Here is a 14,739-nt window from a genome sequence, read left to right as displayed (position 1 = left end):
AATGGACTTATTTAGTTTTATATGTCCAATGCAGGTTTACATTGTTGGATTTGTTGTAAACGCTCCATTTTATTAGTGCATTCTCCCTCTCTCGGTCACTCTCTCCTCCTGCTCTGAAACACAAACACACTTATCTCTGTAAAGAAAACACATGCTCCCCTTAAACACAACAGCCTGGGTGGGTGTTTCTCAGTGTGTATCTCTACGAGTGTGTCTGCAAGATCGCGCTTTGCCACAAAGAAAGTTTACATTAGTACCATTAAGAGGAATGTAAAGTGGTCTAAATGTGAACATGCGCAACTGTGTGCCCACACACACACACACACACATACACACACACACACACACACACACACACATATGAACTGCATGATACTGTGCCCTGCTGTGGGTTTTTTGCTTTGAGTATAAGTGAGCTCTGTGTTGTCTTAAACTTCTGTTATTGTAGAATAGCCTTGGCTTTCACACACACACAAAGTTTGTATTAACATTAGCTTGTGGCATTTTTCTAGGAAGAACACAGATCACATACTTGTGCACGCGCGCACACACACACACACACACACACACACACCCTCCCAAGATTGGCACGGTGCTGTTTTTCTTTCTCCTGATGAGCAGAGCCTCATGTCTTGGTCAGCACATACTGAGGAGAGATCCTAGTTGTGAGGGAGTCGTTTCACACACACACACACACACACACACACACACACACACACACACACACACACACACACACACACGGGCGTGCGTGCGTGTGCACCCGGCCAGCGTGCTGGATAAACCTGTGTTTTCTCTGGATGGCCAAGCACGAGTGTGCTCAGTGCTGTGGAGTGATAGTGTATCAGCTCAGGGCTGTTTGCCTGAGGGACGTGTATGTTTGTGGAGTCTATCTCTGCAGTGTGTGTTACAGCGCGTGTTTGGCCAGCGCGCGCGTGTGTGTGATCCTGGACTGGGTTCTGAGTTCTGGGTATTGAGACTCTCCCCGTGTCTTACAGCAGCAGTGCGGCGGCCGGCACAGCTGACGTAACGCTCACTCTGGCCCCCAGCCCCATGGCCGAGGTCGTCTCCTTCGTCTGCTCCACAAACCCGGCGCCCATATAAAGGCGTGTGCACGGGAAGGGCGACGTCGGGGTGCAGCGCCCCGCCATCGGATCCGGCCGCTGACGCTGGCCCAAGAGCAGGGTCGCCGGCCCGGCAGACAGTGATGGAACGGAGGCGCTTCGCTCCGAGTCTAAACACAGAGGGAGCGCGGCAGGGCCAGGCAGGCCATTATGGCTGATTAACGGCGTGGCGAAGCAGCCGCGTGACGCTCCAACCCCAGCTCCCAACACGCCTTAATCATCCAAGGGATTAACTGGGAATTTGATTTGGGATCCACAGAATGATGAGTTTTATCAGCCAGGCCCGTATATTAACGCACCGGCCACTAACTTCTCTTGTTCCTCTGTTCCTCTCTGCTGCAACGTGAAGTAAACAGACGTGTGCCTGACAGCTCCCAGCGAGCTTAAACAGGCAGGGCCTCCAGCCTGTAGATGCTGGGCTGTCTGGCATCCAGCAATATTTGTTCATCTGTGTAGCTGTGTTCTGCAGTAATAACTGAAGCTTCAAATGTGAATACGTAATTCAGCCGCTCAGGTGTGTGTGCTGGATATCGAGTGATGGCTCAGGTGCTGGGTTTTTTTTTTGGGAGAGGCTCTTTAAATGAAACTCTTGTCACATGCTGGTCACATTTCACATAAAAAAATATATCCATAAGCTGTAATAATTATCCAGTCAAGTGAACAGCCGTGTCACACTGAGTCTTCCGTTTAATACGAGGATTATGAGAAAGAGAGAAAATAACTGAGAGGGGGAGACAGCGAGAGAAAGTGTGTGTGCACGTGTGTAAGAGAGAGTGAAAGAGTAGAGAAATAGAGAGAGAGAGAGAGAGAGAGAGAGAGAGAGAGAGAGAGAGAGAGAGAGAGCAGGTAAATTCTTAGTTGTCTCTGAGTCTGAGGTAATCTTTCTAAGAATACTCACTTTCTACACTGGCACTTTGGAAACGCTGCGATCAAGCTGCACACTGAAGTTTAGGGACGTTAACTGTCTCCTAGAGCCACATGAACAAGCCTTTGCTTACTAAAAAAACCCCACGGCTGTCCGTGTGTCTGAGGACCATCTGAGAGTGACTTCTGAAGGGGACCCTCAAATGATCCGCGCTTCTGAAGTCCACCTAGCAGACCCATTTACCGCGGCTGATGTCCTCACAGAACGAGAAGGCCAAGAGAGACTGATTGAACGCAGCTGGGACGTAGGGGCGCGTGCGAGTGGCGGGCGGGGCTCGTGCTCACGGCGGTGCGTGTCGTGCGCTTCACTGTCACAGCTCCTGTGTTGCTGAGCTGGAACACGGTTTGGGTGAAGGGCTGCTCTTTTAAACGCTACCATAGCGATTCGCTGCGACCAGTCGATAAAATGCTCGTTTTCTCTCCGTAAAGAGCACGTTTGCAGAGACTTCTTCATAACAAGACGTATTCTATAACGCAAAATAACGCCAGTAACGTGCAGAAAGTTGCACCTAAACGTAAACTCTAGATTAAGCCTAAATGAAGTCTACAGAGACTTTTCTGTTAAGACTCCAGCTAATGACGTAATTTAACCCACTAGCAGGGCTCAATCATGAAACTGTAAAATGCTCCAAACGCCTTTAATGGCGAATGCCTTATACTAAAGAATACAAATGGTGAGTATACTCATTCATAATTTCATGGGGAGCTGTGTTGTCATTATTATTTCAAAACGTAAAATTATGTTCATTATTTGGTAATATATTGGCCATTCAGTTTTAAAAAGTCTACGCGAAACCACATAAAAGGGTAAAATAAATTACCGTCAATAGAGAAAGCCCATAAAGTAACATATATAGCACATCAGGGAGAGGGATACTTCGGAGGTGACTAATTATCCCCGGTAGCCGCGTTAACACCTCGGGAGACGTTAACTCACTCTGATGTGCATAATTGGTTTCATATGTCCAGCAGGGCAGAAATGGACCACAGATCGGTTCTGCTACGGTTAGTGTGACTAAAATACACAACCGTTCTCCAGTCACGCCGGAAGAAATGCGTCGTAGTGTAATGGCACTTTTAATCGGCATAAAACAACTTGCAGTCTCTTTTGTTATAGGCATAGTAGAGAACAATGGCTAAAACGACGGTGTTATTTGTGAACTTAGTGGTCCAACAGAAAAAAAATAACAAAAATGAGCTCTTGTTAAACACAGCCTCCAGCAACGCTTGAAATAATAGCACATCATATACGAAACTGGAGTTTCAACAGGTTTCAGAGAGTAATTCGCAAAAAATAATCATGGATCATGCAGCCAAAGCAAAAAGAACTAAAGAATGTAGAAAGGCTGGTGCACAGGTGCGGCTGACGGGCTGCGGGACACGCCTGAGTGGGCAGCGTCCGAGCCCGCGGTACCGTGCAGCACCTGTCCCACTGCAACCCGTACTGGTGCTAACGCGCGTGTCTGGGAAACGTAACGGTCGCTTAGTCCCTCTTTACTTGCATTATCAGTCTTTCATTTCGTTTAACTCTGACTAAATCTCCAGTGGAGTGCTGTGACTAAAACTCAACAGACCTGTCTGGGGCTGGAACAAGGAAATGGCTAAAAAGGCAAAGGTGCACTACTGACACTTACACCCCCGAACAAAAGCATCCAAAAATAATATCAGCAATAATAATAATAATAATAATAATAATAATAATAATAATAATAATAATTACCCGCGTTGTCAGTAATCCTTTTCACAGTTAGTAGAAATCACAAATTGTTTTTAGCTGAGCTCAAACAGATTAGTCCACTGAGTCCATTAAAATGTACTAAGATTCGATATATTCGGTTCTTCCTGACGGGGCAATCCAAAAAACACTCTTCAGTTTCAAAATCAAAGCTCCTTGTTCCGTGTGGGAAACCTTGCCCTGTCTGGCGTGTAGTCGACTGTTCGTTTTGAAAAGAAAGCCTCATTTACTGCACAATCCCTCTTGGCTGTCCAACTCGTCCTCCTTCATCAGTACAACACCTAGAATCTGACCGAGATGTCTTCATCAGACTTAGTTCCAGGCGAACTCGATGTGGGAAGATGCCTCTCCTGAGGGATGAATGACTGCTCCCTGCGTGGCTGGGGCACAACTGCTCTGTCGCGCCGCTGGGTCGCTTATGAAGCGCCAGGCGCTGCTCACTTGCGTTTGGTGCTGTTTGAAAGCTTGGCTCACAGCCTCCCACTAACGATTTGGAGCCCCGAACTCTGGAGAGAGGGAAAAAATGAGCCAGGATCAGATTTCAAACCGCGTCCCTGCTGCGACTTCTGCGTCCACCGCCTGCTGCCCCCCTCGCGAGCTCAGGGCATAGAAAGAGAAATGTAGCGAGTCGAGGTGGAGCTGCAGGCGCCTCCCACAACGAGCCCAAATATTCAATCAACTTCTCACTTCAGTGTTCGCTCACTGTCAAATTAGCTGCGCTCAGCGATCCGAAACCGCCCTACACACCGCAGAGAGCGTCAGCAGAAACGCAATTAAATATAGTGTAGGAGTCAGTGATACACATTTTTAAATATAGTGCGACTGGTTAGTTCATTGGCATTGAAAACGTAACCACAGGTAGGTCTAAAAATTCTCAGACCCAACTTATTTTGTGAAAAGGTTAACCGCATACGCAGGAAAGTAGACCTTCCTTCGCCTATCTGTCTATATAAAGGCAGTGCGGGTGAAATGTGCCTGCGTGTCCGCGCAGATGGTGAGCGCGCCCTAAGTGGACCTCATCTCTGATAATAATGTTAAGGGCGGTATTGGCCATTTACATTATTGGGTTATTTCAGCACCCGCGGAGAAACAAACCACCCCAGCTTTGAGAAACAGCCGAAATGCTTCAGCGTCTCAGCATTCAATGTAAACTTTTTGTTTTAGTTTAAAACATAATCTAAACATTAAACATTTGTTTTTTGTAATGATCTAATTTATAATCATTAGAATTAATCACTAGAATTACTCTTACTCAAAGAGCTAGATATGCTGTACGAGGCCTACATCAGATTTTATTTGTAAATTATGCAATTATAATAGATTCATGGATGATTTACACTACTACAATCTTTAAAAAACCATGTTAAACCATTCAAGACATTTCTTTCATGCGTTTTCAGACATTTCATTCTAAAACATGAAAAAATATTGCATCCATCAGAGCAGCAGTTTACAAACAGCCAGCATGACTTGAACCTGCAACCTGAGCAAAGCTCACCTGGATCTCCAGACTGGATCACTTGGATCACTGTCTACATGGCTGTAATCTGTAAATAATGAAACCCAAAACCTTTGTGTACCTCAACACATTTCAATACATTTCACATTTCATGTTTACATGCAGTGAATTAGTGTCCTAAGGTCTGAATGTGGCTTCAAGTGCAGCTGAAGTGTGTGTGTGTGTGTGTGTGTGTGTGTGTGTGTGTGTGTGTGTGTGTGTGTGTGTGTGTGTGTGTGTGTTTCCTCATCTCTACCTGGACCATAAAGACGTCAGCCCATGTCCCTCACAGGCTGATTAGCAATGTGCTAAGTGCTGATGAGAGCTGTAATTCTGTAGAATAAGTGCCAAACAAAGCCTGCTGCAGCTGTAAACATGTTTGCACTGCGAGCTTTATGAGGCCATAAAGTAGAGAAATTTCTTCTTAATCACAGAGGTGCTCTGTGTGTGTGAGGAAAGAGAGAACATGTGTGTGCTTTCAGTAGCTGTCCATCTGTGTTTGCTCTGATCGAAGGCTCTGTTGACTCCTAAGTGTTATAATCATTGTGCAAATGGGACACCCAAGACACACACACATACACACACACACACACACACACACACACACACACACACACACATCACATGAGAACTCTGACTGTCAGAGCACAGTTAAAGAGACATTCATTACGCACTCTTCAGTAGTAGCAGGTAAACATACAACATCGCTTTCATACATAACATATGCACACAAGTGCACACTTTCACTTCACACTAAAAGTCTTTACAGTACACAACTGCCACCAGAGGCATGCCACACACACACACACACACACACACACACACACACCTACGCCTTTAATAGCAGTTCTTCACAGTGCACGTGAGTCAGAAATGACATACCCAGCCAAACCACTATTGTAGGTAATGTATTCATGCTTTAATTGACAGGCTGTTAGTGGCGACCACTGGCCTCTGTGTGGGTGTTTCACGGGAGACTCAGCAAAGAGCTCTTGCACCAGTGGAGCCACCAGTCCACATCCACTATGCACTTCTGCAGAAAGAAGCAGTTGGAGAGGCTCTGCTGGAGCTCACATATGAGCAGCGATGGCTCAAAACCAGGGAAGTAGCAGAGTGCGCAAGTAAGCAAGGAGCTCAGCGTCAAGGATAAAAGAGCCGTTGGAGACGGTATGACCTCTGTCATGGCATTGTGGGATGGGCCGTGTGTTTGTGCCCGGCCCATTGTGAGCAATTGTTCCTCTGTGTTTGTGCATGAGGTGGAGGTTGATGAAGAGTCACGTGGAGTGTGGAGTCAGCCATTTTGAGAGCTGATGAACAAACTGGTCTTGACCTCACTGAGCGACCCCGTGACCCCTTCACCTCTCTGAATTCTCTCATTAACAGTTGCTGCCCCTCCCCCCACCCTGTACCAACCTGCCTGTGGTACGAAAGGCCCCAGAGAGATTCATGGGAGAACTTCATTTCTACAGTGGTTCAGTATGATCTTGTAAGCACGAATGGTGAACGTATTGTTTCCCGCACACCTCGGTGAAGGCCACCCCTCCCTGCCAGGAGCTCGATGTCTGAGGGCAGGCTGAGGCGTTCTCCAATCTCACTTCAGATGGGGCCAGATCCCTGAAAAATTGCACATGCCCAGCCTGAGACCTGGTGATTCACCGCACACAAGGCATTCTAAAGTGTCTGAGATATGGTACATGGAGAGAAATGAAGTCTGAAGTGTGTGTGTGGGTGTGTTTGCTTCTGCCAGTTCAGCTTATCTGTGCATACTTTTACTGATAACCTCAGGGGCTGATAACACAGTATTTGTTTCTTTTAGTTCTCTTTGCCCCTCCCCCCACTGTAATCATTAAAGGAATATTTCAGTTTCAGATTAACTTGTCATTTTTTTCAGCTTAAAAAGTGTGAGTTAGCTTCACTATTGCATAGCTAATTCATTTAGCATAAGATAGCTGAAGAAGTAAACTGAAGTAAATTGAATCACATCTTTTGTCAGTTACTTCAACCGGTTGATCAAAAATTCACAACATACATTTCAAGGAATCATATGAGATCACAGTTCTGTCATCATTTAATCAGTGTTCTGATAATCTCCAAAGTAAGACATGGATATACACAAATGTGTAAGGATTTGAGACAGAGATATATGTATGACCACATAATCTCAAACAAAAAAATTGTATGTATTTTACTTGCATATCATTTCAAATGCATTCATTATGAGGCCAGATATGTCCAAGCATTGGCATACTTGAAAATCAAGGCATATTAAAGCAAAGCACAACAACTACAACCTGACAACATCGCTTCAGTCACCACCATGCTGGCAGAAGATGGTAGAAGGTCTATATTACTGATTAGAAAACATGACAGCTAGCTGATTCATAGATATCCATTCATTAATCTATGCATATGTACACATACGCAATCATTCATGAATGCAGCCAGACATGCAAACATAAACACACACATACACGCACACACACACGCACACACATACACACACACACACACACACACACACACACACACACACACACACACATATGGAAGCAGTAGCAGATCTGCTATTAAATCCTATAGTACAAAGTTATCCAGCCACTCAGGCATTATTTAGATTATACATTTTGGAGTGGTGTGAAATGAAAGTTAAATGTGTGTGTGTGTGTGTGTATATATATATATATACATATATACACTTTCATTTCACACCACTGACAACACAACAGGTTACCATGGACAACACATTTCTCATCATCTACTCCACATGGCACTATATGGACCGGTGTCAATTTCATCTCTCTGGATTTGTGTGTGTGTGTGCGTGTGTGTGTGAGCGTGTGTGTGTGTGTGTGTTTGTGTGTGTGTGTGTGTGTGCGTGTGTGTGTCGGTGTAGGTGTGTGTGGGTGACAGTGTATGCGCATGAAAATCAACAAAAACAAAACAATCAACAATCTACAAAGAATGAGCCATGTGAAATGAGAGAGATGTGAAACACAGCAGGAGGAGGGGGTGTTGAAACAGAACCTTCCCTGTCCTCTCCTCCACTTACATACACCTCATAGCAACATGGCCAACACCACTCACACCTGGCCACCTCACAGACAGACGCTGCTATACGTGTGTCCTTCCATCATTTATAAAGGTTCCCATGAAAGACTAGTGCTAGTCCCAGGTCAGGTTTAGGCCAGCTCCAGCGAACCGGGCCATAGCACCAGCCCCCTGGTGCCCGGGTCGCTCTCCCTCTGCTGTCATACGTTGGACGCTGATCCGTATCCAAACACATTGCCGATGTGCCCTGAGCCACCAGGCATCCCTGGAATTCCTGACCCCTCCTTCCTGCCCCCTCCGGCCCAAATCCCTGCTTCGTCTTCCTCTAATCTACCGCTTAGATGCCCAGAATTAACGCCACATTCTGGGCTGATAAGACTTTAATGCTCCTCTGGAGCCTGGGGTGGCCATAACGCGTACAGCACGCCATGCGTCTCCCCACTGTTCGGAGATCAGTGGTCCGTGCATGATTATAGGCCATTTATCAGGGAGTTCTGCTGACAAAGGCTGGATGGCTGCAGGGCACTCATCTCAGACCTGTTGTGTGACGTGTGGAGCAGCCGTTTCCATGTTCTCTCCACTTCACCCTGGTCTGTAGATGTAGAAGACCGAAGGTCATTGCTGCTGTCCAGAGAGCCCAGTCTCACCAGCCCTCCACCTCCTGAGGTCCTCCAGTAGCCTGTGTTTCATTATGCGATGCATGAACTCACAGTAACCTCTCATTTATCACACAGCGTGTCAGGGCATTGTGACCATTACTAATATTATGCTCAGGGAAATTCACTAGCCTTCCCTGTCTATTTGTGTGTTTCTTCAGATGGACTGGGAACACTGACATTCTGTATGTGTGTGTGTGTGTGTATGGTTCTGTCCTGCTAACACAGTGTAGCACGCTTCATCAAAAGTCTTAATAATCTGGGGGTCAGAGTGCCTTCTTCTGCCTAGAGCTGCGTCTCCCGGCTCTGCAGTAAGGCCAATGCGCAAGTGTGCTAAAGGGCTGTGAGTCACAAGAGCAAACAAAGAAACACCCTCAGCTGTCCACACAAAGCACACACACACACACACACACACACACACACACACACACACACACGCAAACAGAGCAAGGAACAAACGCCGCGGTCCTGTTGGTACCCAGAGCATAGCGTCGGTGTGGAGTTTACTGAGGGATTTGGGAGTAAATCTGCTCCTACATTCCTATTGAGATTCAAACTGAGCCGTGTGAGAGAGCCGGATTACTGCTGTGATGCGAAAGACACCACTGTACACTCACTGAGCGGCTCAGGGGCCTGGGACAAACCACTGGGGGGGGGGGGTGCTTTTGGGGGGGAGGCTCTCTATAATGTCTTCACTGCGGGGTATAGCCTGTTTTTATCACACCAGCAGTATTATCTAATCAGGGAACTGAAAAAGATATCTTACTTAAACAGACTGAGCACATGAGCATGCTGTTGTGTGTATGCGAGTGTGTGTTTGTGTTGGCAGCGTGCCCCGTCACAGAGTGCACTGGGCTCAGGGTTTATTAAATAAAGGTGTGGGCGGAGGGCATTGTTATTAAGACGAATGGTCATTGGGAGAAAACCCACAGACGTTCATAGAAGTAAGGAATGTGTTTTCACAACAACTCCATGTGTCTAATGTTTTGTTGAGGTAAACTGTGTGTTTTTGTTTGTTTTTCACAGGTCATTGAAGAAGACACCATTTCTCTGGAGGAAACAATGTCCTTCGCACTGAAGAGCCAAGGAGCGTCTCCAGGCAACCAGTGACATCACACTTTTAAAAATATTTCATAACCCTTTAATGTTATTTCATGTCTGATATCCAGTTCTGAAATATTTCCTACCATCCTATAATAAGTGCATCAGTATAATTTACTTGCGATGTTCCCTCCTGCCGTTTTTCCCGCCTGCCGTTTTGAGGAGCTCCTCTAAGCATGGGGCACTGACCGCATCACATCAGTCAGCAGGACCGTTCAACAGGGCTTCACGTTCAGCTGTTAAAGTCTGACACACAGAGATGAACTGCAGGTCATTAAAGGTGCCGTTATAATTAGCCTTGAGTTGGTGGATGTAAAGGACGAATGGTTATATAAATAAATTAAAATGGCAGATTTGATTTGATAAGGGGGGAGACTAGAGGAGAGGAGAGAAGAGGAGAGGAGAGGAGGACAGTAAAGGAGAGAGGAGCCAGCAGAGGAGAGAAGGATGGGAGGATAGTAGATAAGAGGAGTAGAGGAGAACAGAAGAAGAGAAGAGGAAAGGAGAGAGGAGAGGAGGAGAGAAGAGAGGACAAGAAAGGAGATGAGGAGAGGGGACAAGGAGAGCAAAGGTGAGGAGAGAAAGATAGGAGAGGAGGAGAGGAGGAGAGAAGAGGAGAGAGGAGAGGAAAGGAGAGGAAGAGAGGAGGAGAGGAGGAGAAGAGAGGAGAAGAGAAGAGAGGAGAGAGGAGAGGAGAGGAGAGAGGAGAGGAGAAGAGGAGGCTCATATCGATTTGCGGTTTCCCAGTTTGCCGTAGCCTGTGTGGAGCCCGGCAGCCCTGAAATTTATACACATGCTTTGCTTCTGCGAACCCACCGTGAGCCATTACTTTACATAGGAAACTCATTTGCAGAAGTGTAGGGGTATTTTATTAAAATATATTGTGTCTACTCTCTTGTATCCCTCCAAGTTGTATCAGATGTGGAGTGCAATTTGAGAAAATTCCAAACCAGAATCCTGTACTTTATTGAGGACATTTGGGCATGTATGTTTCCTTTACAAGTGGCAAATAAATTAACCAGCAGCCCCATGAAAAATCCAGGCAGGCAGGACGTTTTCTTGCTTGGAGTAGGAGCACTGCAACATTCACCCACATCTGCACCTACAGTCACGTACACCCACACTAATGTACACCCAGAATAATGTACACCCACACTAATGTACACCCAGAATAATGTACACTCACACTAATGTACCTCCACACTAATGTACACCCAGAATAATGTACACCCACACTAATGTACACCCAGAATAATGTACACCCACACTAATGTACACTTACACTAATGTACACCCAGAATAATGTACACCCACACTAATGTACCTCCACACTAATGTACACCCAGAATAATGTACACACACACACACTAATGTACACCCAGACCACTGCACTCTCACACTAATGTACACCCATACTAATGTACACCCACACCTGCACACCTACAGTCACGTACACTCACACTAATGTACACCCACACTAATGTACACCCAGAATAATGTACACACACACTAATGTACACCCAGACCAATGTACTCTCACACTAATGTACACTCACACACCTGCACATCTACAGTCACGCACACCCACACTAATGTACACCCACACTAAAGTACATTCACACTAATGTACACCCAAACTAATGTACACCCAGAATAATATACACCCACACTAATGTACACCCAGAATAATGTACACCCACACTAATGTACACTCACACTAATGTACACCCACACTAATCTACATCCAGAAAAATGTACACCAACACTAATGTACACCCAGAATAATGTACACCAACACTAATGTACACTCACACTAATATACACTCACACTAATGTACACCCACACTAATGTACACTCACACTAATGTACACCCAGAATAATGTACACCCACACTAATGTATATTCACACTCATGTACACCCACACTAATGTACCTCCAGAATAATGTACACCCACACTCATGTACACTCACACTAATGTACACCCACACTAATGTAAACCCAGAATAATGTAATCCCAGACTAATGTACACCCACACTAATGCACACCTACATTAAAGTACACCCACACTAATGTACACTCAAACTAATGTACACCCAGAAAAATGAACACCCACACTAATGTACACCCAGAATAATGTACACCAACACTAATGTACACTCACACGAATGTACACCCAGAATAATGTACACCCAAACTAATGTACACTCACTCTAATGTACACACACACTAATGTATACCCAGACCACTGCACTCTCACACTAATGTACACCCATACTAATGTACACCCACACCTGCACACCTACAGTCACGTACACTCACACTAATGTACACCCACACTAATGTACACCCAGAATAATGTACACACACACTAATGTACACCCAGACCAATGTACTCTCACACTAATGTAGACTCACACACCTGCACATCTACAGTCACGCACACCCACACTAATGTACACCCACACTAAAGTACATTCACACTAATGTACAGCCAGACTAATGTACACCCAGAATAATATACACCCACACTAATGTACACCCAGAATAATGTACACCCACACTAATGTACACTCACACTAATGTACACCCACACTAATCTACATCCAAAAAAATTTACACCAACACTAATGTACACCCAGAATAATGTACACCAACACTAATGTACACTCACACTAATATACACTCACACTAATGTACACCCACACTAATGTACACTCACACTAATGTACACCCAGAATAATGTACACCCACACTAATGTATATTCACACTCATGTACACCCACACTAATGTACCTCCAGAATAATGTACACCCACACTCATGTACACTCACACTAATGTACACCCACACTAATGTAAACCCAGAATAATGTAATCCCAGACTAATGTACACCCACACTAATGCACACCTACATTAAAGTACACCCACACTAATGTACACTCAAACTAATGTACACCCAGAAAAATGAACACCCACACTAATGTACACCCAGAATAATGTACACCAACACTAATGTACACTCACACGAATGTACACCCAGAATAATATACACCCAAACTAATGTACACTCACTCTAATGTACACACACACTAATGTATACCCAGACCACTGCACTCTCACACTAATGTACACCCAGAATAATGTACACCAACACTAATGTACACTCACTCTAATGTACACACACACTAATGTATACCCAGACCACTGCACTCTCACACTAATGTACACCCATACTAATGTACACCCACACCTGCACACCTACAGTCACGTACACTCACACTAATGTACACCCACACTAATGTACACCCAGAATAATGTACACACACACTAATGTACACCCAGACCAATGTACTCTCACACTAATGTACACTCACACACCTGCACATCTAGTCACGCACACCCACACTAATGTACACCCACACTAAAGTACATTCACACTAATGTACAGCCAGACTAATGTACACCCAGAATAATATACACCCACACTAATGTACACCCAGAATAATGTACACCCACACTAATGTACACTCACACTAATGTACACCCACACTAATCTACATCCAAAAAAATTTACACCAACACTAATGTACACCCAGAATAATGTACACCAACACTAATGTACACTCACACTAATGTACACCCACACTAATCTACATCCAAAAAAATTTACACCAACACTAATGTACACCCAGAATAATGTACACCAACACTAATGTACACTCACACTAATATACACTCACACTAATGTACACCCACACTAATGTACACTCACACTAATGTACACCCAGAATAATGTACACCCACACTAATGTATATTCACACTCATGTACACCCACACTAATGTACCTCCAGAATAATGTACACCCACACTCATGTACACTCACACTAATGTACACCCACACTAATGTAAACCCAGAATAATGTAATCCCAGACTAATGTACACCCACACTAATGCACACCTACATTAAAGTACACCCACACTAATGTACACTCAAACTAATGTACACCCAGAAAAATGAACACCCACACTAATGTACACCCAGAATAATGTACACCAACACTAATGTACACTCACACGAATGTACACCCAGAATAATGTACACCCAAACTAATGTACACTCACTCTAATGTACACACACACTAATGTATACCCAGACCACTGCACTCTCACACTAATGTACACCCATACTAATGTACACCCACACCTGCACACCTACAGTCACGTACACTCACACTAATGTACACCCACACTAATGTACACCCAGAATAATGTACACACACACTAATGTACACCCAGACCAATGTACTCTCACACTAATGTACACTCACACACCTGCACATCTACAGTCACGCACACCCACACTAATGTACACCCACACTAAAGTACATTCACACTAATGTACAGCCAGACTAATGTACACCCAGAATAATATACACCCACACTAATGTACACCCAGAATAATGTACACCCACACTAATGTACACTCACACTAATGTACACCCACACTAATCTACATCCAAAAAAATTTACACCAACACTAATGTACACCCAGAATAATGTACACCAACACTAATGTACACTCACACTAATATACACTCACACTAATGTACACCCACACTAATGTACACTCACACTAATGTACACCCAGA

The 14,739-nt window shown here is 44.8% G+C and overlaps 1 protein-coding gene and 1 long non-coding RNA gene across 2 annotated transcripts in view; one reads left to right on the top strand and one right to left on the bottom strand.

Annotated features, from left to right (window-relative positions):
* Positions 1–4,389, bottom strand: part of fgfr3 (fibroblast growth factor receptor 3) — a 40,034-nt gene extending 35,645 nt beyond the window's left edge. Inside the window, 1 exon segment of the mRNA XM_076975582.1 lies at positions 3,769–4,389. The gene's annotated coding sequence lies outside the window, so the exon portion shown is untranslated.
* LOC143477087 (uncharacterized) lies at positions 2,303–7,137 on the top strand. Its single transcript, XR_013121463.1, has 3 exons — positions 2,303–2,722; positions 6,212–6,448; positions 6,665–7,137. It is a non-coding gene; the product is annotated as an uncharacterized LOC143477087 (long non-coding RNA).
* Positions 7,138–14,739: the final 7,602 nt, after the last annotated feature.

This window comes from Brachyhypopomus gauderio, chromosome 15, assembly GCF_052324685.1.
Source record: "Brachyhypopomus gauderio isolate BG-103 chromosome 15, BGAUD_0.2, whole genome shotgun sequence".
NCBI lineage: Eukaryota > Metazoa > Chordata > Actinopteri > Gymnotiformes > Hypopomidae > Brachyhypopomus > Brachyhypopomus gauderio.
Note: the sequence above shows the minus strand (reverse complement) of the source record. Positions and strands in the feature narration are given on the sequence as shown.